The 25,784-nt window shown below is 41.1% G+C and overlaps 1 protein-coding gene across 4 annotated transcripts in view; it reads left to right on the top strand.

Annotated features, from left to right (window-relative positions):
* The first annotated feature begins 3,205 nt into the window (after positions 1 to 3,205).
* The window catches only part of shisal1b (shisa like 1b), a 53,871-nt gene continuing 31,292 nt past the window's right edge, over positions 3,206 to 25,784 (top strand). The window contains exons 1-2 of one of the 4 annotated variants that reach the window (XM_008432778.3): positions 3,206 to 3,568; positions 3,647 to 3,779. The gene's annotated coding sequence lies outside the window, so the exon portion shown is untranslated. Of the gene's footprint in view, positions 3,780 to 24,891; positions 25,085 to 25,784 lie in introns of those variants that run through there. The other 3 variants (XM_008432777.3, XM_008432783.3, XM_008432780.3) reach the window with 3 other exon arrangements.

The following is a 25,784-nucleotide window of genomic DNA, read 5'->3' as shown; positions in this document are numbered from 1 at the left end:
TTTGAAGGAAATGTGTAATGTTTACTTTATGCCGCTGTGGGTGGAGGAGCTCCGTATAAAATTCCTGCAAGAATTTCATCATCGGAGACAGATGGAATGATATTGTGCAGTTGCACAATAGCCTCCTGCTTGTTTTTTGCTCACAAGAAGGAAATTGCAGAGTAAATAGAGATCTGATTCGACACCGGTCATGCCACTCATTAATTAAGTAGCTGGAGATGCACTAAATCTTGCAGGAACAGGACTGGGCTCACGGATGAAAGTGCTAAAAATGGACTGCGGCGTTCAGGTGCACATGCAGAGACACAAATGCACTCAAAGGACGCATTATATCTCTCCCCTGCATATTTCCTCCTGGCTGAACATCATACAGGCCGATCGCCACACAGACGGGCTTCAGGCAGCCCTGTCGGCTCATCTTCCCTTGGACAGGACCCGGCCCTCCACAACGCTCCCTCCTCTTCCTCCTCCTCCTCCTTCTTTTCTTCTTCCACCTCTTCCTGCATGTTGTTGTGTGTGCGGGAGCAGCGCCCACCGTGCACCACGGGGCGTTGCTCGCTCAAGACGATGCGGCCATATGTCCCCCCTACCCTCCATTTCTCCCAACTTCTGAGAAATTCACTCTTCATCTGAGTGAGGGTTATTGTCACCTTGGCTCTGGCGTTCGACTCTGAGAGACATTTTGACACTTTATCAACAGAATGGAAGAAAGTGTGAGTGTGACCCTTTGATCACCTTTCGCTAATGGATGGGACCTCATTGATCTGTCGCTCTGTGTGCATGCTGACCCAGAATTCACCACGCTCAGGGGACTCGCTTAGGCTTTTCAGCTGCAGTGACACATCAGGAACCAGCAGAGCATTGCGAGACGGGTACTTAGCAGTGGCTAGCAAAGGGCTAAGAACACATCACTGCCATTATCAGTAGCTTAACGTCAATAAACGGCACAAAAAGCAGCTCCGGGGTTCTGTGGTGGTGCAGGGGTAAAGCACAACCCATTGAGGCCTTAGTCCTCGTGCCGGTGGTCGTAGGTTTGGTTCCCAGCCTGGCGACATTTGCTGCATGTCTTCCCCCTCTCTGATTAACCCGTTTCCTGTCAAACTGCTTTCAAATAAAGGCCACTAGAGCCAAAAAAACCTTTTTTTAAAAAAAAAAAAAAAGGATCTCCTCCTAATGACTGTTTCATTTTACATTATTCTGAATAATGAATTGCCATAAATTATCCTTATAATTAGTTATTTATTTAACTCCACACAGCGAGTTTTCTTTTTTTTATTTGGTGTATTTAAACTTCTGGTTTCAACTGTACATGTAGAAATGTAATATTACTTTTTTTTTTTTTTTTTTATGAAATGTGAGCTTTGGCTTCTTTTCTGGTCCCATAAATTGTATCCGTCGTTATTTAAATGATTTAAATTGTATTCCAGTAAATTACATTTGCAGTTTACTGTATTTCTTCTTAATATCTTTGTATTTCGTTCAAGTTTTGTGTTTATGGTTCATTTCTTAAAAGTGAATCCAGAGGTTGTAAATCAGCTTCGACAATAAACTTGTACTCATAACATCCAGTTACACAAAGTTAACTGCAGTTGTCTCTGTGGAAGAAAAAGATAGATTTAATATTTAACAAAAACAAATAGTGATTGATAATTAGCAATTAAAAGATTAAAAGAATATGTTAGGTATTTAATTAAAACTTCAAACAAACACCGAAGTGTATTTGAATGTAGCATATTACCAGTATGAAAACCAGGATTTAGCCAAGAGTAAAAATTACAGAAATCAGTTCTTAGTTACCAATTTTTAACATGTAGCTCTGATAGATAGCGGACAGAAACTGTTCTTGAATCTGCAGATCTATATCCTGCATGCCGGATGTGTCTGCCCTGCTCTCCTAATGGGAGGGCTTGGAGACGACCTTTGTCTGCAACGCCGTCTATAGAGGTCCTGGACGGCTGCCAGTTTGGTCCAGCTACTGCAGTTTGTCGATCTGATCGTCCCCGTTTGAGCTTCAAGGTCCGGGACCAATGCAGTTACCAACCTGCTCTAGTTGCACCAGCGAAATCCAGAGCTGAATCTCCCAAAGTCGTTCCTCAAAGAATTCCTTGTTTTTCCCGACTGTCGTCCCTGCTCCACGAACGGTGGCATCCTGTCATGCAGCAGCACTTTAACAATGATGTCATCTGTAAATTTAATGAGGGTGTTTGATTTATGTTTGTCAGTAGGATTATGGGCGAGCAGGAGGGGGTTTGGCAGGCGTGCTGTGAGGCTCCTGTGTTGAGGTGCATTAGGAATGAAGTGGCATTTCTGATTCGCACCACCTGTTGTCTGGCTGTCAGGGGAACCACGACTCAGTTGCGTATTGAAACTGCATAAAACGTCCAGATTCAGAAGCCTCTTCAGCAGAGAGCTGCTATTGTGAAAGCAGTAACAATAGCTGCTTTTCCATTCACCGCATAATTGTGCGAATTGGAATTACAAAAAAAATACATTTGCTTAATGGAAACAGGCTACTAAAAAAAACGAATTATATGATTAAAAATGTGTTTTTGCACAAGAGTGAGGGAGTTTTTCCAGTTGTATCAAAATTAGTGTATTCCACAGACTTTCAACGCATCATGCGAGTCATGTGATCCACATCCGGATGTAAGAAGACAACAGCAAGCGGTAGAAGGAGGATGTTTTTCAATGACTTACCGCCTGAACAAACTTGTTCATGTGTGATTTTTAGTTGATTTAATCACTACTGAATGTTGCAGCTAAAACTGAGACTCATAAGAAAAGTCACATAAATCCTCCTCTATTCCTCTTGCTAACGTTTGGTTTTAATTTCAGCAAATGGCCTTTACTAGACGACTAAATGCTTTGATTGGTGTTAACAAACAACTGAACAGGTGTACCTAATAAAGTGGCCAGAGAGAGCACCCTCAGTGCGTACTCTCTGGCAATTAAAAGTCAAGAATTTTCTATGAAATTTGTGAGATTTCCGTATTGAACTCAAGCATAAATGAAAGAAAATCATTAAACTAGTGAACATGCAAACTGTTGTGTCACAGAGTGGGCATTTAAATAAATACATTTAAAAAAATCACAGCAGATACCTCATAAGAAGAGCAACTGCTGGGCTGCGTCCGGAAAGGAGGAAATTACATCAAGGCTGGCTGGGATGCTCTCGAGTCTAAACTGGAGACTACTGAGCAGGAGTATGATTGCACGAGAGAGGGGGATTATTATTAAAAACGAGAAGACCACCAAACTGAGACCGCCTTCACCCGGTGAGGAAAGTTGAGGAGAGAGCGAACAGGAAGTCTTTTTCCCTCAGGAGGAAGCCAAGTCTGGCTGCTGCAAAAGCAGCTGACCCCGTGGCTTCTGTCGGGAAGGAATGCGCGAGCCGGAGACAGACAGACAGACGTAATGTAGAGGATCACCCTCCACTCTCTCACACCCTCTCACTCACCCATTGAATATCATTTCCTCCTCCCTCCCTCTCCCTCTCTCTCTCACACACACACACTTTCAGTTGCTGCGCTCTGACGGATGGGGAAACACTGCCAAGGAGGACTAAGGGGTGAGAAGAGTGTGTTTCTTCTCCTCTTCTCCACTCTGGTGTGTTTTGTGGCGTTCTCTTATGAGCTGTTAATTTCAGCCCCGCACCCGAGGATGAGGAGGATCTATTTGTGAAGAAGACGCAGCAAAAGAAGAAGGAAACAAGAAGCAACAGGGTGCCCAATTCAGCGGAGCAGCTGAGGATCTTTTCTTTTCCTCCAGGATCGAGCAAGGTAAGTAAAGAAAGCATCAAACGTTGATGACTGTGATTTCCTTCTCTTTTTTCTTGCCTCTGCTTCTGAAAAACTTCTCTCCCTTCCAAGCTTGCATCGTTTCCTCCTGCTTTCACTTATTCATCCTCACATAGTAGTTTTGTAAATGAGAACATGTTGTTTTATTTGATTTTTTTTTTTTTACATTATGTTTCCATGTTGGTTGTTGAAGTTTCCCTCTAGGACAGCGTTACTGTTTATTCCCCCAAAAGGGAGAAACGACTGGTTCTCAGGTGGAGTCTATCCCCTGGAAAGGCAGCAGAGGCTCTGATCAGTGAGAAGAGGCGAGGACAGCTCCCTCTCATTGCTCGCTCATCAGCTGTCACTTTACACAGGAGGCAATTAAGCGGGATTGGCAGACAACGCTGCCGGTAGCTTAGAAACAGGCGTGTGGGAAGACGCACGGTGCCATATGATAGGATCCAGGGTGAGAGGGAGAGAAGCAGTTGAGGAAGGAAATTCCCTTTGTTCATTCAACAGAAAGCATTTCTTTTCTTCTGTGAAAAAAGGAATAAAAATATCCTGCCCTTGCCTGTGCAAAAACTGGCCCCGGGGCAGCAGTTGTGAAGCTTTTATGATTTTGCACGTTGGTGAGCTCTGTGTAAGTGTGCTGACTGCAAGTGGCTGTACAGGGAGTGTTTGTTGCTCTTACCTTTAAGGACAGCATACAAAATGAATTGCTCTACAATCATATCAAGCAAACTGTACATAATTTCCCTTCCCTTTAGAAGATGCACCTCCTCTATTGCTTGTTAGCACCAAGAGCAAAAAAAAGCCAATCATATGTTAGCATTTCAGTGCATCTGGACATGTTGGAGATGACTGCTGAGGTTAAACCTGAACACCAGAAACAGGAAGGAAGGACATTTACTGACGTTGAATGTCGTCTGGGTGTTGCAAACCAAATAGATCTGAAATGAATTTCATTTCGAACCATGTAGGATTTATAGAAAATGGCCTAAAGAAAGAGGAAGTAACTACTAAGTCCTATGAATGTGGACAAAAATGACTTGTTGATTCAAGTCAGAGAAGACTGGGCAGAGTATTTGGATGTGATTAAATAAAAAAGGTAAAAGCGGTTTATATAACAACTTACCGCAACCAATGTTTCCAGAATACAATATGCTAACGCACAGCATCACGAACCTTGAAGTAGATGTGCTACAGCAGCAGATGCCCACACTGGGTGTAACCCCATTGGCTAAAAACAGCCAATGGGAGGTCAACAAATCTCAACCCAAAGCCATTGCATGATCTAATGAGTCTTGCTTTCACCTGCAGTATTAAGATGTTGAAAATGGATTCATCCTTCCTGGTATTAGCGACTCAGGCTGGTTGTCATGGTGCCACGGTGTGAAGGATATTTTCTTGGCACACTTCTGCCTCATTTCCACTGAGCAGCACAACAAGGAACAATGTGCTTTTGTAAGCTATTCTGCAGTGGAAACTACAGATCATGGTCTTTCAGTACTGATTGATCGTCCATTAAATGACACAACCCGCTTGACCAACGTTCCTGACCATATCCATCAGTTTCTTACCACACTTTACCCATCTTCGGATGGTTGCTTCCTGCAGGACAGCTCACCCTGTAACAAGACTCAAATCACCAAATGCATCTTTCACTTGACCAAATGTTACCTGTACTCATCTAGCCTCCAATCACCAGATCCCAACCCAACAGAGAGCCTCTGGGATGTAACTGGACTGACATTTTGTGTTAAAGATGTGCAGTAAACAAATCTGAGCGATGCTGTCATATCAGTATGGACCAATAATCCGATGAATACTTCAGATACCTTGTTAAATCTATAATAAGAGGTTCAGTGAGGTTCTAGTAAGGTGTCCCTAATAGTCATTGACTGTAATTAAGGGTTATTTTATAAAAACTTTGTATCAGACTGTCCTGATGTCCGTTCATAATCATTAAACACGACAGACTGCCTGCTGATTAAACCATAATAACCTTCACCAGGAAGATGTTACTTATTGCATTTCAATACAGTATGCTATGAGGAAACAATAGAAAAATAAATCAAAATCAGTGGCTGTCAGCATGGGAACAAAATGTCCCCCTTGTAGGAACAAATTAATGCATGATCAGCAAAAACATCAAAGGACCAAAACGTCCAGCTCCCTCTGTGGCCTCCGCTGTGACTATCGCAGCAGCCAGAAAGAAGTTCAAGTTTTTCACTTCACATGCCTTAAAAAAAAAACTCACATTGTTCAGGACTTGTTTACTTCTGTGACTGAGTAAATCTCCTTGGAACCAACAAATGCCCTCCATACTCACTTTTTATCACAAAGCCTTCCTGCAGCCATTTTTCGGCACGGATAAGATAAGAGCAGATGCGAAAGTCGGCCCAGGCGCCGGCGGCGAAGAAGGCCTTTTGATAACGACTCGAGCGTGGCAATGAGCTGTGAACTCCTTTAAATATTCGTTGTTGGGTGGTAAGGCAGTTATTCTGGGTCGCGAGTGTTTGGACACGAAAGGAGAGATATTGCATAAGTCTCTGGTCTATTCATTTTAGTGACAGGGAAGTGTTGGTGTATGTTCAGTGGGACATGTTTATGCAGAGACCCCTGAAGTGAAAAGCGAGCTTTTTAAAACAGCGCTGTTCCGCTGCAAGATTGTTCGCGCTCGCTTTGTGCTTGGTCTGTATTCACACAGTCACAATCTGCTCCGTCTGAGGGACTGAAGACATGTGAGGTCAGGAACGTGAAGTTCAACCGTCAGTCAGTAGTTGACGGCCACTTTCCGTCACCTCGTCTTAAAAACGCAGACGACGATGTGCTGATTCACGTAGATGCCTATAGCAAGTCCTTCGTGGCTCACTGACTTTTCATGACTAGTAGGAGTCAGTGAACTGAAAAAGCAATAATGTGCACTCATATTTACCCTCATACACAATGGAAACGTCCTGATTCACCTCTAGTACACGCCCCATAGTTCCAGAAAGGGACTTACGGCGCACATCTACTTCGACTGGATGAGGCAGAGCTGAAAGAGCCGTCGTGACAGGCTGTTTGGCAGGAGCTCCCAAGGTGAAATTTTAAAGTGTGGAGAATTTCAAATTCAGAACAGATGATCAAACCCCCTGTTGAAACAGTAGAGCAGCTGGAGGGCATCAGATCCAAACAATCTTCTGACTGAGGGAAACCTTTTGATGCCCGAATTGTGCCAGAATGATCAGGAGGACGGGAGTTTAAAAGCGAAATCTAATGTGGTGGTCACGCTCAGCTTGGAGGTCCTTATCATGGCTCCTCAAAGAAATCTAAAGTTTTTCATTTCCTGAGAGGTACTCTGTGTACCGCGACGATCCCAGCACACCGAATCCCGTCATCCATCAGATCAGAGAGCAGACAGAGGAGGGTGTGTATGAATGAAGACGAGCCAGGAGACTGTCACTTTATCTCGCGGTGAGCAGACATGAGCATTATGCCAGCTGTATGACTGCCTACAGGAAGTCAAATATAACCCGAGTGCACTGAAGCTTATTAACTAATAGACACTACCTTTGTACTTAGCCTTCCTAAGCCGTGAACCTACTTGGCGCTTTCTTTATCGCTTGTACACAGCATTACACGATTAACCAGTGTGTCGAGGATTAGGTGCTACATTCACATTTTTATTCCTCTGAATTTCGAAACACCAAGACACACTTGAAAATTGGTTCTGAAATTGCACAGAAAATTGAAAACTGAACAGGTTTGGGTGAGCAACGTAGTCACCGTTACGTAGACAGATGCGCGATGTTGAAGTGAATTGTTGGTTCTGACATGTGGAGATGCACGCCTTCACACTGTTGCAGCAGAACTGTTATATTTATTTGTCTCTCTTTTTTTGCCATCAATTTTCAATTTGTTCAACTTGTCGTTAAGTTGCGTGACTCTTTACTTGCAGCTGTGCGATTGCAAACCAACTTGTTTCCTGTTTTTGCAGGGCAGGTGAACCACATGTACCCCTGGGTGTGGTTGCTATTAGAGCTGGAGCAAATCAGCATCATTTTCTGCTTCGACTTATTTGTTACTTTATGAGGTTATGATTGCTGTGTTATGCCCGTCGAGATGTATCGATTGAAAGGCGGCCAGTCATCAGTCAGCTGCTTTTGTAAAGTTTTGACCTGCTGATTTGATGAGTTTTATACAATTACACAACAGCATTTAAAATATTTCTTAGTCTATCATTTATGTGAGGGACTAACATCAATCGGCCTCCTCCAGATTCATTTTTTAACACCCCACTGATGCTGAAAACAGGTAAATATGATTCTATTTTTTTCTGTGCATCACCCTCCTCATCAAAGTCAGCGTGACTTGAGGAGCGAACGTCTCATTCTGCAGCATCAAGCCGCCCTCCCTTACAGGACATTTTTAAGCTTTAATTTTCTTTTCAGGTCACATGCACCGTCAGCTGTAATCCTGGTGTGAAAGACGCAGACATCCCACCCTTCATGGCGCAGACAGCTGACTGAGTGTTTCTGCTAATACAAACAGAGATGGATACAAACAGATTGCTTAAATCAATTTCTAGGATTACTCTTACATGCATATGCTGACCTGCAGTGGATTGTGAATATTATGCTTGGAGTCATTTTGAATATTGTTACGATTACTGACACGTGTTTAAAGCCAGTCGGGAATTTTCCGAGGTTTTGTGTGAGAGAATATTTTCTAACAATCCTTTCGTATCGCATCATCCTCTATGTGTCCATTTGGGCCCACCATATTGGATCTGGCGGCAACATCTGGTAGTGAGACGGAGAGTAATTAGCCACCTTAATACCACAGAGGAAGAAGAAGTGAGATGTTTAAACCTTTGAGTCAAGAACCATAAGCAGTTCGATCTGATCAGCTGTGACTGAAGATGCTTGTTTTTGTTTTTTATTAATATTGTCATGTGTCTGCCTGACACACTCCTGAGAGATTTATTTTTTACAGACATTCCTAAGTGAGAAGAGTTTTTTTCCACTCTGTGTAATCCCTGAGAGACCCCTGTTCCCTTATCGTTGACTGGGAAACCTCCCTTTACTCAACCTAAGCAGCCCAGGCTGTCTGCAAAGGTAGGAACTTCTTAAGCGGAGCTGCAGATAAGGAGCTGGATGTTTATGCCTGCCTGCTGGCTGAATGTCTAATATCCAGAAATCGAGGCAGAGCTTTTTCAGGAGGAAGTTGTGTGTTACTCTGCTGAGCTGGAACTGCATGAAAAAATCAAATAAAAAACCTGCGCTCTTGTTTTCTCTCTATCTGGGATTAGATAACAATCAAATCAGATTACGGCAGATATCTTTTTCACTCGGGGTTTCACAATGAAGTCTGGAAAACTAAAACTGTCCCGCAAACTTTTTGAAATGTTCCTGATCTGGCACAGCTGAACCAAACAGCTGAATCGCCTCCTCAGCATGCAGTCGGGTTGTACAGAGATAAACTAATGATCCAATTTATTGATTCAGCTCTGATGAACGAGAGACCCTGCAGGCCCTGGAGGACTGGACTCTGAGAGCCCTGGATTAGAGATGAACCCAATGAATAGTTTAATTATTCGTCAGCAGAAGTAGATCGGTTGCTTTTCCGTTTGTTCACTGTTGCATTTTCTGTTAGTTTGATTTGTCGCTCACGTTCCAAATCATCGATCGCCAATTAATTTGTTCAGTAGCAGATTTACACTGATTCAGTTTGAAACTTAAAAAAAAGAGCCAAAAGTAAATCTGAATAGTTAAAAAAAATAAAATAAAAAGCCATAAAGCACATTTCTGATCAAATCTCATTTGCACATTTGGTAACACTTTATTTGAAGTGGGATGAATAAGACTGACATGACACTTTCATAAACATGACATAACATCTGTCATGAACATGAATAAGCCTTCATGAATATTTATGACTGTTGTCATAAAGCGTCATTTGGTAAATTATGACACTTTTAATACAAAGTTGACATTATTGAAAATGTCTTTGTTATGACAACTTGACATTAACCAAGAAATTATTACTGATATAAAATTGTTCTAAAAGTATTACAGATTGCATTTTTAAAAATTATGTAACTTTATGTTATTAAAGGTAAAGTTTAAACAGTAATGATTTATTGGTTAATGTCAAGTTGTCATAACAAAGAGATTTTGAATAATGTCAACTTTGTATTAAAAGTGTCATAATTTACCGAATGACGCTTTATGGCAACAGTCATAAATATTCATGAAGGCTTTTTCATGTTCATGACAGGAGTTATGTCATGTTTATGACAGTGTCATGACAGACTTATTCACCCCCTCTTCAAATAAAGTGTTACCACGCATTTTAATAGAAACAGCTGCGTTTATCAGGTTTGCCAAGAGTCCTGTAATCCTGCCATCCGTCACTCGTCCCTCCAAGAAAAACAAAAAAAAATCCCATCGAACCATTTCCAACTGGGAGTATAACCGATTAATAAACACCAGCAGCAGTCAAATAATTACATTCTCCAGGCTCCCGTAATAAACAGCAGCCACTCGGAGAGCGCAGAGGTGTCTTGTTTTTCTGAAAACTCTTCTTTCATTTGGTTCATCTGCTCCGTCTGCCAGACGTCGCTCTCCAGAGGGTTCACACCGGGTTCCCCTGCCCTCAGCCAAACTTTCTGAAAGAGACAAAAATCGCAGTTTTAATGGATCCTTTAAGCTGAATTATCTCCAAATAGATGCGTGCGTCTTTGTTTGACAGAGCAAAGTTGGAAAAAGGGAAATGTTTTTGCGTCCGGGTGCCTATAGTTTCATGTGTGCATTAATGAGATACTGCATGGAGGCCAACAGAGGCAGACAGCATCGCCTATGACAGAAACTTTCCCTCCACACCAGACTCCAGTGATCTGACGATAATCTAGCAGAGCTTTCAGAGCGTTACGCCTTCCCTGCTCGTCAATCCTAAGGATTCTCAGCAGAAAGCCGTGGTGATACTTTTATAACGTCAGAGCTAATATCAGATATCCTAATCTAGTGGCATCGCTGTGCATCCAGCATCATCCAACTCCTCTCTTTACATGCATGCAGTGTCGCAGCGCCAATGAAACGGCTCAGAAGTTTTAAATCCCGCATCTCAACAGTGTCTCAATCACGAGGTGAATTTCATTACATCACAATCCTCATCTGTATGTCTGCAGGTTGCTTTGAGCTTCATCGCTGTATATTTATTTATTTATTTTTCTTATCGAGGGGGCGTAGGCGTTTGGGGGATCAGAGAGGCATTTCCTCTGTTTGTGCAGCTCCAGAAATGAATAATCAAGTGACAGACGAGCTCCGGCAACTCTGACGAAGGTTTGCCCGATGGCTTTTTTTTTAATATTAATGCAGTGTTTGCTCTGTGTTTCAGTGTTTTCTGTGTCTCGGGTGAAGCGCAGAGCGGGAGAAAAAACTGACCCTGGCTCCTCTGAGCATTAACTCAGTCGAAACAGTTAAATCATACTTCAACAATCTGCCACAGAGAGATATTTATGAAAATATGGAGCAAAATCTGCTGAGGAAAATCTACAACATTAGGTCCCCAAATTTGCCATTTTGGATTGGATTGTTGTTGGATTGAGATTTTCTGTGATACGCCAAGTAAAGAGGATTTAAAAAATGACACCTACCTGCTAAAATTTGAAATTTGGAAAGGGTTGTGCATTTGTGTCTACGTCCTTGGGTCGATTCTTCATACAGCTACAAGTTCTTTAAGGAATGTCTACCAGTTTCTGAAAACGTTGTCTTAAACTCAGTCAGATCTGAACGGAGAGCATCTACAAACATTAATGGATAAATCAACAGATTCTCAAATCGATTTGGATCTGGAGGTTGACTGGGTCGTTTGAGCAGATGGACACGTTTTAATCCGATCATTTAATTCCCCACAGTGTCATGCTGCCGCCACCGTGTTTCACCGTTGGGAGTGATCATGCAATTTGCTAGTTTTCCTTCGTTACGCGCCTCTACATATGCCTCTGTCTACGGCCAGACAGAGTGTTTGCAGTTTCCCCAAAACGACTCGTGACAAACTGGACAACACGCATGTTAGCTGTGATAGCTGCACTGTCAACATGTTCGCCTTCCTGAGGTGAGAATCTGTGCAGCTGTTCCAGACTCATTTATCTACGTAGGTTTTCAGCTGTCGCGTCGTACTGTTTGCATTTTTAGATGATGGTGTGAACAGTATGTTGCTCGAGACGCTTCATTTCTTTCATAATTGAACCCTTAAACTTTTCTGGAACCGTATCTCTGACCTGTCCGCCGTGTTCCTTGTTCACAGCGGACCTGATGATGAAGCTGTTTGTTCACAGATGTTCTCTAACAAACCCGAGTCCTTCACAGAACAGCGATATTTATGCTGAGAACAAACACTGAAGTGTGAATGCTTCTGCGCGGCACTGCGTGAGTTTTTAATCACACAGCTGTAAATATTTACTGTTGGTAGTTGTCAAAATGCATACCAAGAAACTGGGTTTTACTGTTCAGATTTTTTAAAATCTAGCTTTAAAAAAGCGCTAAGACGTTGTACATTCACTTCCAAAAGCAAGCAGTGGATTTAAAGCCACCTAATGTCAGATGTGAGATAAAAGGCCCTCTGTGCACTTTCAGACTGTCGTAAGAAAGACATTTTATGTCACTGCTCATGGAAATGTGATTTCAAACTGGTTTGTCTTGAGCTGTTTGCAGTGAGCAGCAGGGAGACATGTACTTTAGACCCGAACAAAACAAAACTATTCATAAAAACGGTGATGTGTGAGCCTATCTGTTAGAAGCAAGGTTTCCTCTGCATCTTCAAACACAGGGCTTTTGATTCCATCTCTGTATGAAAGTTGTTGTTTTTATTTTATAAAGAAAAATGCCAGCTTTCATTTTTGGTGGGAAATTGCATTTGTCTCTGCTTAAAATCCCATCAACAATCTTTTTCAAAGTAGTGGGAGGATGAAAAAGAAAAAAAAAAGCTGTACTGTGACAAGCTTGATCTGAACATAGTTGCAGCTGATTACATAACCTCATACTGTAGACACATTGAATAATGTACGTATGTTGAAGTAGGTAGTTAGGAATAAAATGTGCACTAATCTGACTTATGAAAAGAACAAAACATTGCACAACCTTCAAAACTGACACATTTAATATTTAAGATAGAGACGACATATTCCACTCCAACTGTGGGTTGAAGGCTTTTTGAAATTATCAGTGTTGAAGTCTAGATCTTTTATTTATTTTATTTTTTCTTATGACTTTTTATGTTTTTAATGTAGTCTGGGATTTCTTTTTGTCCCAGAATGCTATGGAGCCATATTTTGCGCAGACACTTTTTGAAACTCATAACCTTCAATCTTGGATCGCATATCGTAGTCGGTGAACAATATTTTCCGTTTCTATAACCAGTTGCTGTTTTTCACCGTGTCGTCTGCTGGTGTTTTCTGCCGATCTGTGTCATGTGATCCAGACAGCGGCCCATGTGGGGCAAAAAAGGAGCTGAAATCTGGTTTCCAATTTTCATTTGGCCATATTCTCTTCAATCTTTTTATTTAAATGTGTTTGACATCATTATAAAGCTGAGAATGCCCACTTTTAGGATCCATAAATGACTCAGAACGCTTCAGAGGAGACTCGGTCATGGTTTTGTCGTGGCCTGGATGTAGAACGTGTAGCTGACGTGAAATACGAACAATACGAATGACAATGACGTCTGCTGTCTGTGTGAGTTTGTCGGGAGGAGTTCATAATACTGGAGCGCAGATAAGTGGTGTTATTTTACTGCATCTTTATGCAGCAGAATGTAGATTTGTTCTTGTAAATGGTTAATATTTAAAGACCCACATCGGCTGAAACGCCCTAATTATGTTGTTCCTAATTAAGTATTGCTTTAGAGTCTTCCTGTCCCTCTCGAAGCCAATCCCTACTTATCTTAAGCTGCTTTACAGACCCTTTCCCCACAATTTATTGAACCTGTTTCTCTCTCTACTGGTGAAGCATTCCCTGTGCTAATAGCTACCAACCTGCGCCCAGGTTATAATCAATCAGTCTGTGGGGTTTATGTGTCGCAGAGGTGTTTCTGGAGTAAGATATGAGCTAAAATCTATTTTCTATCCTGCAGGAAATAGTTTTTACAACTATTTGCTATTTTGATATTCTGCTAATATCTTCATAATGGCTCTTGGAGGTTGTTGTAGTAATATGTCTTCTCCCTATGTGCTGTTGGACTTAAAGCAGAAAAGCATTACTCTCGATAAAAACTCAGGATGGTGGAGGTTGTTCTTGTGTGTTGAAGTCAACCACTGGCACACGCAAACGCAAAATCAAATGTCTGCCGCAACTGCTGCAAAGCTTTTTGTATTTTTTTTTTTGTTGTGTCACACACACACACACAAACACACTCACACTTGCCACGCAAACAGGGATGATACGCTAAATAAAGCCTCACTATAATCCGTGAGTTATTATGGGCTCAAATGACTGTAATTTCACATTCAACGTGTAATATAGCAGCTCGTTCTAATCCGTTTCTACTATAATTACTAATTTAAACAGGCACCAAAATCACATTGGCGTATTATTGGTGAATAACAATAGGTGACTCTATTGTTCATTATGATAATGGGAAAAAAAATAAAAAATAAACGATTCCACAGTCTGTTCGGTTCAGGACAGCCTTGCTGCAGAGACGTATGAGCTCAGAGTTTGAACTTCCAGGCTTTTGGGGGGCCGTTTGAGGACGTGACAGGAAGTTATTATTGACGACGCACCAAAGCGAGGTGGGTCAGAACCAGAACAGCCTCGTTAATGAGGTGCGATCCCACCGCGACGGCCAGTCGACCTACACCTCCGGTAATAATCGCTGGATCAGAACACAAACAGTTACTTGACTTCTAGGATTTAATTTTTTTTTATTGGCTGCTTAAGCCGACTGCCAAAACACCATTAGCATTTTGATGAGGAGGAGGAGGAGCGGGGAGCTTCATCCTTTCACATCCGAAGTATTCTTAGCTGCGTGGTACGACCTCTGACCCCTAGAGGTGACGTACGCTGAATCTAGTGTGGCTATTTTCAGGCCTGAGGAGAATGTAAGCCTTCTCTTGACATGATAATGTTTTCTATTCAATGCGGTCATAAAAGTCACTGTGGATTAAAAGTTTAGTCTTTTTTGGGGGGTTTTAAGCGATTGGCTGCAGCGTTGGATCGGATCCTCAAAGTGCTTGTAAAGCAGCTCTACAGTGACATTCTCTTCCTAATGGATTATACAGCAGTGTTCTCAGGCAATTTTTAAATCATTTATATATCGATCGCACCCTATCGTTAAGTGCACTAAGAGCTGCTGTCCTCTTGTTCCTGCTTCTGTTCGGCAATATTCTGTTCCATCTTCGTTTTCAAAGGGATTGTCGTCCTCATGTTATCCAAGATAATATGTGGATTTAATGTGACAAAAACATTTTTCTCCCAATCTCCAGCTAAAAGACAAAAAAAAAACAATTTCTGTTCTTTTAAGCCGCCTCCACTGCTTTTATTTTGTCCCCTGGGATCCCATTGACTAACCAATTCAATGTGTGAATCACAAAAGAGAGGATCTCTTGTCACTGAAATCTGTGGAGGGCAATGAGAAACTCTTACTCTGATTGAAAAACAAACCCCAGATTAGTGTGTTTGGGCTTAATTTTGTAATTTTGAAAAAAGCTCCCTACTTCTGGGTCATACACAAATTTTTTTTATTTTCTAAATGCCAGCTTTTAGTCAAATGTTTCCTCCTTGCTTTGGTGGGAGATGTTAAAACATGAATATTTATGGAGCCAGTAACGGTACAACAAAGGCCTGACTGTTGTAGTGATTTTGTTTTGCGTTGCCATGTCTCACTTTGTTTTGTTTTGTTTTTTTTTTACTTTTTTTGTTCTGCCATTTTTGAAATTCCCCACGGACTACTTGTCTTTGGGTAGGAGCTATTTTAAATCCCGGGGTCAGCCGATGATGACGGGGAACATTTCCAAGAGAAACCAGATGAGCTCTGCATGTGGTTGAAGCAAAGTCAGACAACCAATGCTGGCTTTTTTTTTTTTTTGAACTGCCTTTTTCCTCTCTACATCGCAGACACAGAACGTCTGCAGGACACGACTCCTTAACTTCGGAGCTAAAGTAGGTCCAGTAGTTTTGCTGCATGAGTCACAGTCTGCGAGCTGCCAGAGACCCAGATGAGGCCTAGGTTGCCTGCAGAACGCTCAGAAACGTGATGGAAGTGTAAGTGCTGGAAGATGCTTCAGAGCAAACACTGGAACGTTTTCTGTGGCTTTGGATGCTGCAGAACTGTGGAAACTAGCCGGCGATGCAAAGGGTTTTACGCACACTCTGTTTGAGATGTCAGGTTTGTGTGATGGTGGAAGAAAAGAAGCTATAAGTCATTTTCCAGCTTTAATCTAATGTACTTAAAAAAATAATCAATTTATTCAACCAAACAACTAATAAATCTGAAAAGAAGAAAATAAACAAACCTGTACCAACTTGGCTGCATAAGTACGAAGAGCTGAAGCAACTTTTCAGTGAGTTTCCCCATTCAGTCTTTGATGTGAGTCTATGAGTGTCCTGAGCCTTGATTTGATTGACTTTCTGCAAATCGATCAGATTGTGTGGACATGTCTCATCAACAGCCTTCAGACTCAGTTCTGGACCTTTATTGTCTTCCATTAACTCATCATTTAGTTTATTTGGAAGCATGTTTGGATTCAAGGTAATACTCTTTATAGTCACCTTTCTATCAAACATCTGGAAGTTTTGGACCAAACTTAACTACTAAGGATGCATGATGTTGAATTTTTGGGTGATATCTGATATGCCGATTTACTAAAGCTCATTTGGCCGATAGCCGATACCAATACCGATATTTTTTTCAAATATATCTACTGAAACTATACAGCTTTCTCTTTAAAATATGGCATTATCTTTGTCAAGGAGGCTGATGTAACATGTTCAACTTGCATTATGTTGAATGTCAAATTTATTCATGACATCTGCTCTCTCTCTAAGACAATGACAGCACTCAAACAGTGCAAATCTGACTTTGTGCTGCAGACATCATTGTCACTGGTTTGTCCTATAAAAACGCATTTCATATCGATGAGTTATATTGACGGAATGGACGCTGTCCGATATTAAATTTCTCAATTTCATCCATCTGAAGCAAAGCAACCCCAGAGCTTCAGTCTTCCAAAGCGACTCTTTTGTTCATCCATATGGGTGAACTTTTATGAGTTGTGAACAAACATTTAGTGTTTGTAATGTCACTGTTGTTCCAAAACCTTTCCACTTACTGACAAATTCTGTACCATTTTAATCTTTTTATAATTGAAATGTTTGTACAATTAGATCGTTTAAATCCTCTGTTGCCTCCTGAAAAACTATGGATTTACCTACAGAAGGCAAAGTACGCACCAGATATTCATAGTTCATCAGATTCTCTACAATTTATGAGTTTTTGACCCAGAACTGTGAAAAAAATCTGAATGCTTATGCAGCAAGATTACGCAGATGCTTCTTCTATTTCCCCCCCAGATTCTCCCTTTATCAAGTCTGTTTATTTTTCAGCTGACTAATGCAGGAGATGCGTCATGCTGAAGGAATAAAAAGGTCTGAAATGATTTATCATGGTCTCATTTTTTTATATCAAGATCCTGCCTTCACACTTTTTATTGTCTTCACGTGAAAGATGCTTCTGCAGCGCGAGGAACGAATCAATACCGCCGATTGAGCAAAGCCAAGTAGACTCAAAGTTCAATAAATTCTCATTCCAATGAATCTCATTAAGCAGGGCTGGATGCATAGCAAGACTCACCTTGTTAGGTTGAGAGAAATGGAAATAAAATGTTTGAAATGTGATATTAAAATGGCAAAAAAATTGTTTCATCATCAACAGTTTTAGCACAAAGACGTCCATATAAAGTACTGTTAAGAATCAAATCTCTTGCAAAGGCACATGGAGCGCTTAAGTGTTTCTGCACCACATGAAAACGAAGTCTTTATAGATTTGCATCATTTCAGTTTGGCTTCCAAGAACTCCCATTCCTCAGCTGACTTTGAGACCTTGATTGTGTAATGAATTCAACTTATTAAACTCCAGTAGCTGTCTCATTAACCGCCCCTCTCAGTCTGCATGCATGCATTTATCACCTTGGAGAAAGTACAGATAAAAGAACGGCCCAGTGGTAAGATCCAATCTGGACGCAGATGGATGTTTCCTGTTAGCTGCGTTGCCTCGTAAAAACGATTTGTCACGTTACAACCTTTGCTGGGATTCAATTCTCTGGGATTTTATATGTGACAGCTGTGCATACGCTTCAAGTGGAAGGGAAATTATCGTTATTATTAATATTACTTTTGTCTTCTACCAGCAGAAGTCTGAGAAAATATTCCCTTCATGATTGACACACCTAAATAAAGCTACAGTGAATCCAGTTTCCGTCAGAAGTAATTCGTCAGTAGATTTCATCTCTGAGTAATTTAGTCTCAGTATAGCTGCAGCTGTAGCCGAATCCACTTATGGAGTCGGGACAATGGAAAGCAAAAGTGGCCTAAAAGCAGCCTGTGTTTTACCTGATGTGTACCCAATGTTGCTGCTTTAGGGTTGCTGATGCTGCTGCTGATGGCGCCTGTTCATCTGAGACTGTAGACATTAAGAAAACATAGGAGAGACGGTCGTTGATTGAGCAAATGTTTTGAAGTAAATTATGAAAACGTTTAAATTGCTGCGGTATCTATCTAAGTAAATCTTAATATCTGAGTGGTTAATCTCCATGGCAACTCAGATGCAGACTGAGTTGCCAAAGATCAAAATAACTAAAAAGGGGCAGTTTATTTATTTTTTTCCCCAGACTAGCTTTCCATACATGCTATGGTCTGAATTGTTGCTAATGGGCTTTAGGCTGCTATTTGTGACATATTTAGATTTGAGCTCCAAATGCTACGGCCTGAACCTATCACCATTTGAGGTTCCTCGTTCTGTTCACGGCTGCTCACCTCCAGCCCAGATCCTGTGTGCAGTGGTGAGGTCTGGTGGATCAGAGAGCAAACCAGAACCTGCCCTTTGGGTCGTGTTCCTCAGGTGACAGCCGCGGTACGGTTTATTTATGTCACAGTGACGGAGGGTGCCTGACCCAGAGCAGAGGGAGCCACTCAGGATGTGTCTTTTCTTCTACCCTGCCTGTAACGCACCGGGCATTTTGAACAGCTCTGGGCCCAGCCTAATGAACCCGCAGACAAAAGTTGTGTCTGCATCCAAAACATTTCTGTGTTTGGGAAGTGGAGTGAAGGGGTCCTTCTCGAATTTTGTGTAGCTTTCATTTCAGGCCTGCATTTTTTTCCCCATCAGGTGTATGTTGAAAAAAATAATTCTTGCCCATAATCTGATAGTTAGATTATCTACCACAGGCCTGGGACATCACAGCATGCTCATTTTACTTCATCAGTTGCTTAATAACATATAGCTTAATACTCATGTGTACTTTAGTCTACTCCGTACTCATATAACAAAGCACCTGAGAAGATGGAGTATGAGTTCTGGTTAATGATCATCATGTGGCTGATGTAAGCCAGACAATTTTATTTAGCTAAATTGTTTTTAATAAGCAAAAATGATTGCTGAGGGTCACAGGCAGGCCTCCAGACACACACACACACAGAAACACACACATGCACACATAAAAAAAGAACATTGAGAAGGAGAAACAACATTTGTTCAAACTCCCTCCTCTCTGCATGACCCTCGTCTTGCGTCGCACAAATCAAGCTGTGATTGCAATACTTTTTGTTGATCTATCACATAAAATCATAATACAAGACATTTGCAAGGTATTATGCACTATTTAAGTCTCTAAGGTGAGTAAGACTGGAAGTTTAACCCTTTTCACTGTTTAAGGTTTCACATTGAATGTTATAAAAGTTACTTTGGATTTTGAGTTTTATCAATATTTGTGATGCATTGTATTGCTGCCAACCTTGAAACTGAACAGATCAAATCCTTTAGATCAGAGTTACCTTCTGATAGATGCTAGTAGAAATGTTTCAGGCGGCTTTAATAGAGAAATCTTTACGTGAATAACGTGAGCTATTATTCTGCCTAGCTTTTTGGGAGTCGAGGGAGGATAAGCCACATTTTTCATTCCGGCATATGGAGCTAAAATAATGAGGGAAACGGTTGAACACCAAGCAGGATGGTTTCCATCATGTTTCAGGTAGTGACAGAGCAGACCTCCTGCAGTTTAGAGTTTGACTACACATCTTCTTCCTCTTGTGTTAATCTAACAAACCATATCAGAAACAACAACAATGAAAAACAGACCACACATGCAGCTTAGTAGAAGCGCTGCACACTAGTTGAACTCGTCACACTGCCAAACTGGTCAAAGTCTGCCCAACAAGCGCTATGGCAACCCTGTTGTTTCTCTCCATCAGCTCCCCCCTCCGCCTTTAAAGATGGACTATATTAATTTCCTGTATAATACATTGTGGGAGCTAATTATAAGGTGGTATATGCTTCCCTGTGTCTTCTGTGACGTCGACGTCTCCCAGGCGACATCAATCCACTCGACCAAAACATGCTGCTGCTGCCGCTGCCTCTGGGCTTAATTTAGCAGATTTGATCTGGAAAATTTATTCAGCGTCATATAAACCAAAAACTACTTCTGTCTGATTCTGTGTTTTCTATTAAATTTGTGTCAAGTCCTGCAGCTGGATCTCTGTGGGGTCGGCTATCCAGCCCTGCTGCTTCGTCACTTCATAACAAAGAGACGGCATGTTAAAAACAACAGTTTTTTTGTTGTTGTTTTGCCTAGCATCTCTAAATGATTCACTCAATTCATTGTCTTATGTTAACTGAATAACTTAATTATGCGCATGTTTATCTGTATTTAAACACTGTTGGGATTTATATTAAATACCGTAGCTAAAACATATTTCTTTTGGACATTAGTGCTTTAGATTATTATTATTATTATTATTATTATTATTATTATTATTGCGTGTCCTCGGGTTCATTTTTATTCGTCATCTTATCCTAAAGAACTGCTGCTGCTGTTGCAAGTGAATCAGATCTCTTTCTTAGTTTCTGATTGATTCACAGAGTTCATATATTAAACATAACTGCAGTAGGCAAAACTCTAGTGTCTTGTAATATTCACAGCTCTGAGCTGATAATTGCTGAGCTTCACATTCATGAGTGTACTTTTAAAGATTATAGTACAAATTAATTGTGAGGGGGGGAATCGCCCTCTAAAATTTGAATTTCTAACATTTAAATAATCATCTGCTTCAGGACGTGCAGCGAGCTAAAGAAGGCGAGGTGTAGTCTAACAGGACGAAGTAGACCATCACTTACATTTTAAAAAAGAAATAGAAATTTTAAAGAGATATGCAACAAATATAACATTTGGAGTAAGGAAATTGAGATTTTTTTTTTCACAGCAGGTGTTTTATATTTTCCAAGAAGTAAGTTTTCAGTGTGTTTGAGAAAGGCTGTGCACACTTTCACAGTGTTGTCGCTTTCTCCAGAAAGAGTAACCTTGTTTTCTTTTAGCTCCATGCACTCCAATGAAGAGGTTTCCATGGAGATTAGGAAAACCTTCGATTATGCATTGACGAGAAACCTTCCTGACCGACTTCCAATGCGGTGGCCAGATGAAGATGCTCGGAAAACATCTGTGCTGTTAGCTAGCAGAAGTTCAGGAAACAACTAAAGCACAGTTTGGTTATTACTTAGATAACAGGTTGGATTATTTACAAATTTAAGTTCACACAGCATGAATACAAGTCTGCTGTGTTTATGTTTTGATTCATAGCCACATCTTTGAATTCAGCTGGTTGTACTAGCTAGCAGACGAGCAGATATCATCCTTCCATCCTGACAATAAAGCAGTTGGTCTGCTGTGAAACATTTGTCTTGAAGCTATGATTTAAATCGGATTTATAACCTAAAGCAGTGATTCTCAAACCTTTTCAGCCTGAGGACCACTTAACCCATTTAGCAAACACTCATGGACAACCTAACTTGAAATTACAACACTTCTAAATATATCCAACCTGAAATTAAAGTTTAGTCTCTTAACTAAGGAGAAGTTTTATAAATGTGACTAGCCATGACAAAACCATAAACAAGTGGAGGAAGATTTTAGTTATAAATTCTGAAAGTGTAGATTGTAAGCTTTCCAATAAAACGCATGGAAATGAGAAAAGGAATTTGTAACTATAATTGTTGTGTGCATTAAAATCATTATTGGGCTATTTGTTATTTAGAAGCACAATAAAAGAAAAATAGTTTTGAGTTGCTTTGGCAGAAACAATTAATTGTATTTATCTTGTATTTATTTGCAAAGAAATCATTTTTAATTAAATAAAAGCAATAATAGATGTTGACGTGACCTGGTTTTACGTCACTTACTCACTGTTATTTTTAACTACAATCCTTTGGTTAGCTAATTTCACGTATTTATTTATTTTTTCTAACTTCACGCATCGCACAGCAAATAAACTGTCATTTACATGCAGTACCTTCCGGACCAGTAGGGGACGCCCGCGGACCATAGTTTGAGAAAGACTGACCAGAAGCACTAACAAAAGGAGAGGAGAAATGGACCTTACCAAGCTCCGCCCAGAAACGCCCCTCGAAAGTCCCACGTAACTTCATGTCTCACATTAACCTTCTTGCAGAGCTGAGCTTCTATGGGATTTTTCATTTCGACTGACTCTGCAGAGTATTTCTGAGTCGATTAGTTTAGCATTTCTGCCGGATTTTCACAAAATATCAGCCACGACAATGGAACCAACAAGTTCATGTCATCTTTTTGGACGACATCAAGACATTTTAGCCACGCAATGCCTCTAACACTAATACACGGTACTCGGTGCTAGCGTGGCTAACACGATTACAGTTTAGTAAAAAGCCTTTTCAGGATAAATAAAATTTTTAATGTATGTCAGATACGGTACACATTGCATATTGATCTGTTCAACTATCGTAAGGCTGTGTAACAGACAGGCTTCAGGATGTACAAGTTGTATCGGTACTGCCATTATGTTGTACTTGGTTAAAAGGTTTTCATAATGGATGTGTTTATTATTGACTATTTTTTTCATTCACTAAACACGAAGAAAGCAAAGCAATAATACTTACACCAGCAGACAATCCTTTGTTCTTATTGATCCTACGACGGTTGAGCTGCAAATGCGGTCGTGCACAAGCTTTGATCCAAGCAAGGCTTTCCTTTTCAGATTTTGGAAATCTGTGAATTTTAGTTCCACAAACACGATCAGGATACCTGACATCGCCTGTACAGATTCCCCACTGACGGAGAACCATTTTTTTTAGAGTCCTGACGCAAAAACTTTCTGTCGGTCTGGTAGTCCACAATGTACATTAGCGTGAGTTTGTGAGTCGGTAACCCACGTGATAGCTGCGCTGTGACGTAAAATGGGCATTAGCCAATGAAAGGCGGGCCCTGTGGTAAGGTCCATACTGGCGCCCCGCGAACCATATGCCGCGAACGAGCTGGTTTCCATGGAGACTGAACGCAAGCTAGACTAATCAAGCTAAATGAAGAGCCACTGTCGACAAAGACGTCTTCTCAGCCACGACTCTTCGGCCTCCTCAAGAAATGCGACAAGTGTCGCTCTCCTCTCTCAAGTGTTGTTAATCTGCTGTATCAAAAAGAAGCCACCGTGTCACTGACATCATCCAGACAAGATAAGTGCAAAGTTTCGTGCGCGGACAGCAAATCCGCACCTATTCCTGACAGTGTTCGTTAGCTGCTCTCCATAGAGTTTGTCCTCCCCCTGTGCACATTACAATAATTAGATCGCAGCACAGCCTCATGTTACAGCGAAACTCAGAAGGGCTTTTGAGAGAGGCTCTAATGGCATACAAAGTGAATGAAAGCCAATTTATTACGACGACAGTCGAAAAAAACACTAATTAGGCTCATGGCTTATTGCAGTTGATCAGCCCTTGGACACAAGCCCATCGGCAGAGCCACTCCTAGGCACTCATCATGTGAAAATGAAGTCCCATTTCTAACCTGCATCTGACTCCTAATGCCCTCTCAAGCTCACGAGTTTAATGGTGATTGATTCTCCACATAGACATGGATTAAGACCACTGCAGCAGCATGGAGAAGAGTGTGGACATTGTTGCTTAAATTAAGAGGCGTTAGTATTTTTAATCTACTAATAAAAAGTTGTAACTTTAAAAGCTGCTAAGATATATTTTTTTAAAAACATTTAAGACCACACAGCTATTTATTTATTAATTTATTTATTTTGGAAAGCATATTAACAAGTCACATACTTTGAAGTTTCTGAAGTGTTCATCCAAACCAAAATAAAACTTGGAGCAGGACGTTTCATGAGATATGGCCAGTGTATCACTGTGTCTAATCTCCAAATAGCCCAAAATATTCCACTACACATTCCCTCATTACACCACTGACAGATCTGGGTCTCGTGCTGTGTTGTGATGAAAAGTGTGTTAGTTTCACAGTGGTTGCCGCAGTAATTGGTCACTTCACATTCATTTCTTCTTCTTGGCTACGGTGAGGAGCAAGTAGATACATAAATTAACTCCTTGAGTTTTTTTTGAACAATTATGGGTTCAAAGGATTCATTTTTTACATGTTTGTGTTCGGAACTTTTGAAGGAGAAAAATAAAAGGTCAACAGACGACTGCCATCTTCTCGATCTGCGTGTTGCACGAGCGTTGCTGCTCTACTTTCCCTCCCGGGAAGCTCTACACTTTTCTCCATGCTGTATTTGCCTCCCTGCATGTTTACAGTCCATGTTCTGCTTCACTACCATCAGACTCTTTACACAAACCCATCAAACCCTCACTTCTTCTCTGCAAACAAGCGCGGCACTCTGAACCTTCACCCTTTTATGGCTGAGCAGCACAGGTAGCTGTGTACATTTTGTGACGCCATGTAAAACAGATAAACCTGATGTACACACGTGAAAGGCCACAGCAGACGTAAGCGTGTCTATAAAAGACCGGGATCCTGCATCTGACGCTGCGCTAAAGCCGGAGCGGAAATAAAAAGAGCGGGCGAAAATGCCACTCTAACAAGGCTCCTGGGACCCCAGCCGCCTGCGTGTCTCCAGCAGGAAGAGAGCGTCGCTGATCAAAGATGTGTTTAAGGACTCCAGCACACAAAGCCTGCTGTGCTCCACAAACACATTCTCCATATTACGTCCACGGATTTGGTTTGGTTATTGTGTGCAGCCTTCAGTCGAAGGAAGCAAAACAAGCAGCAGGAACTCTGGCAGGTACAGCGTTCCTCCAGCATGTTTGTTTATCCACTCAGGCTCCATTAAGGCGGAGCAGGTTTTCTGTAAAATGTGATTTCTGGTGGTGATAAGTCGCAATAAAAACGCAGCAGATGGTTTTGCGTGAAACGGAACAAGGATGACTGAGCAAGACTGGAAAAGGAAAAAGGAGGTCTTCATAGGTCTCTGGGCTCATTGGTGTAATCGGATCGGGTCAGGAGAGACCTCGCTCTAATGCTGACGAACAGCTGTGGCTGCGGGTTTAGCAGCTCTGGTCACATGATGATATTTTTATTACATGAGACAATGCTATTTTTACAGGGAGATGGCCCACTGCACTTCTTGCCAACTGGTGGCATACCATGCTGGTGTTGTTTTTGGAGATCCGAACTTATTATTATTATTAAACCTTTATTTATCCAGGATAAAGACATAAATTCTCATCTTCAAAAGTGGCTCTTATGACATAAAATCATTGAAAGTTGCATAAAAAACAACAGTGCATTATGAGGTACAATGTTAAAATGTGTAAAATAATAAGTACAAAGACATGGTTAAAGTTGCAGCATGTAACTTTTATTAAAAAAAATATGCCTTTAATATATTTGCTTAAAGTCTCACCATGTTATGACAGTTTGGTATTAGACGGATGTTTTGTGAAAAAAATTCAGGCTCCTCCATGTCCATCAGCAGAAATGCA

The sequence above is a fragment of the Poecilia reticulata genome, chromosome 6 (assembly GCF_904066995.2).
Source record: "Poecilia reticulata chromosome 6, P_reticulata-male-v2, whole genome shotgun sequence".
Taxonomy (NCBI): domain Eukaryota; kingdom Metazoa; phylum Chordata; class Actinopteri; order Cyprinodontiformes; family Poeciliidae; genus Poecilia; species Poecilia reticulata.
This window is presented reverse-complemented; position numbering and strand designations above follow the sequence as displayed.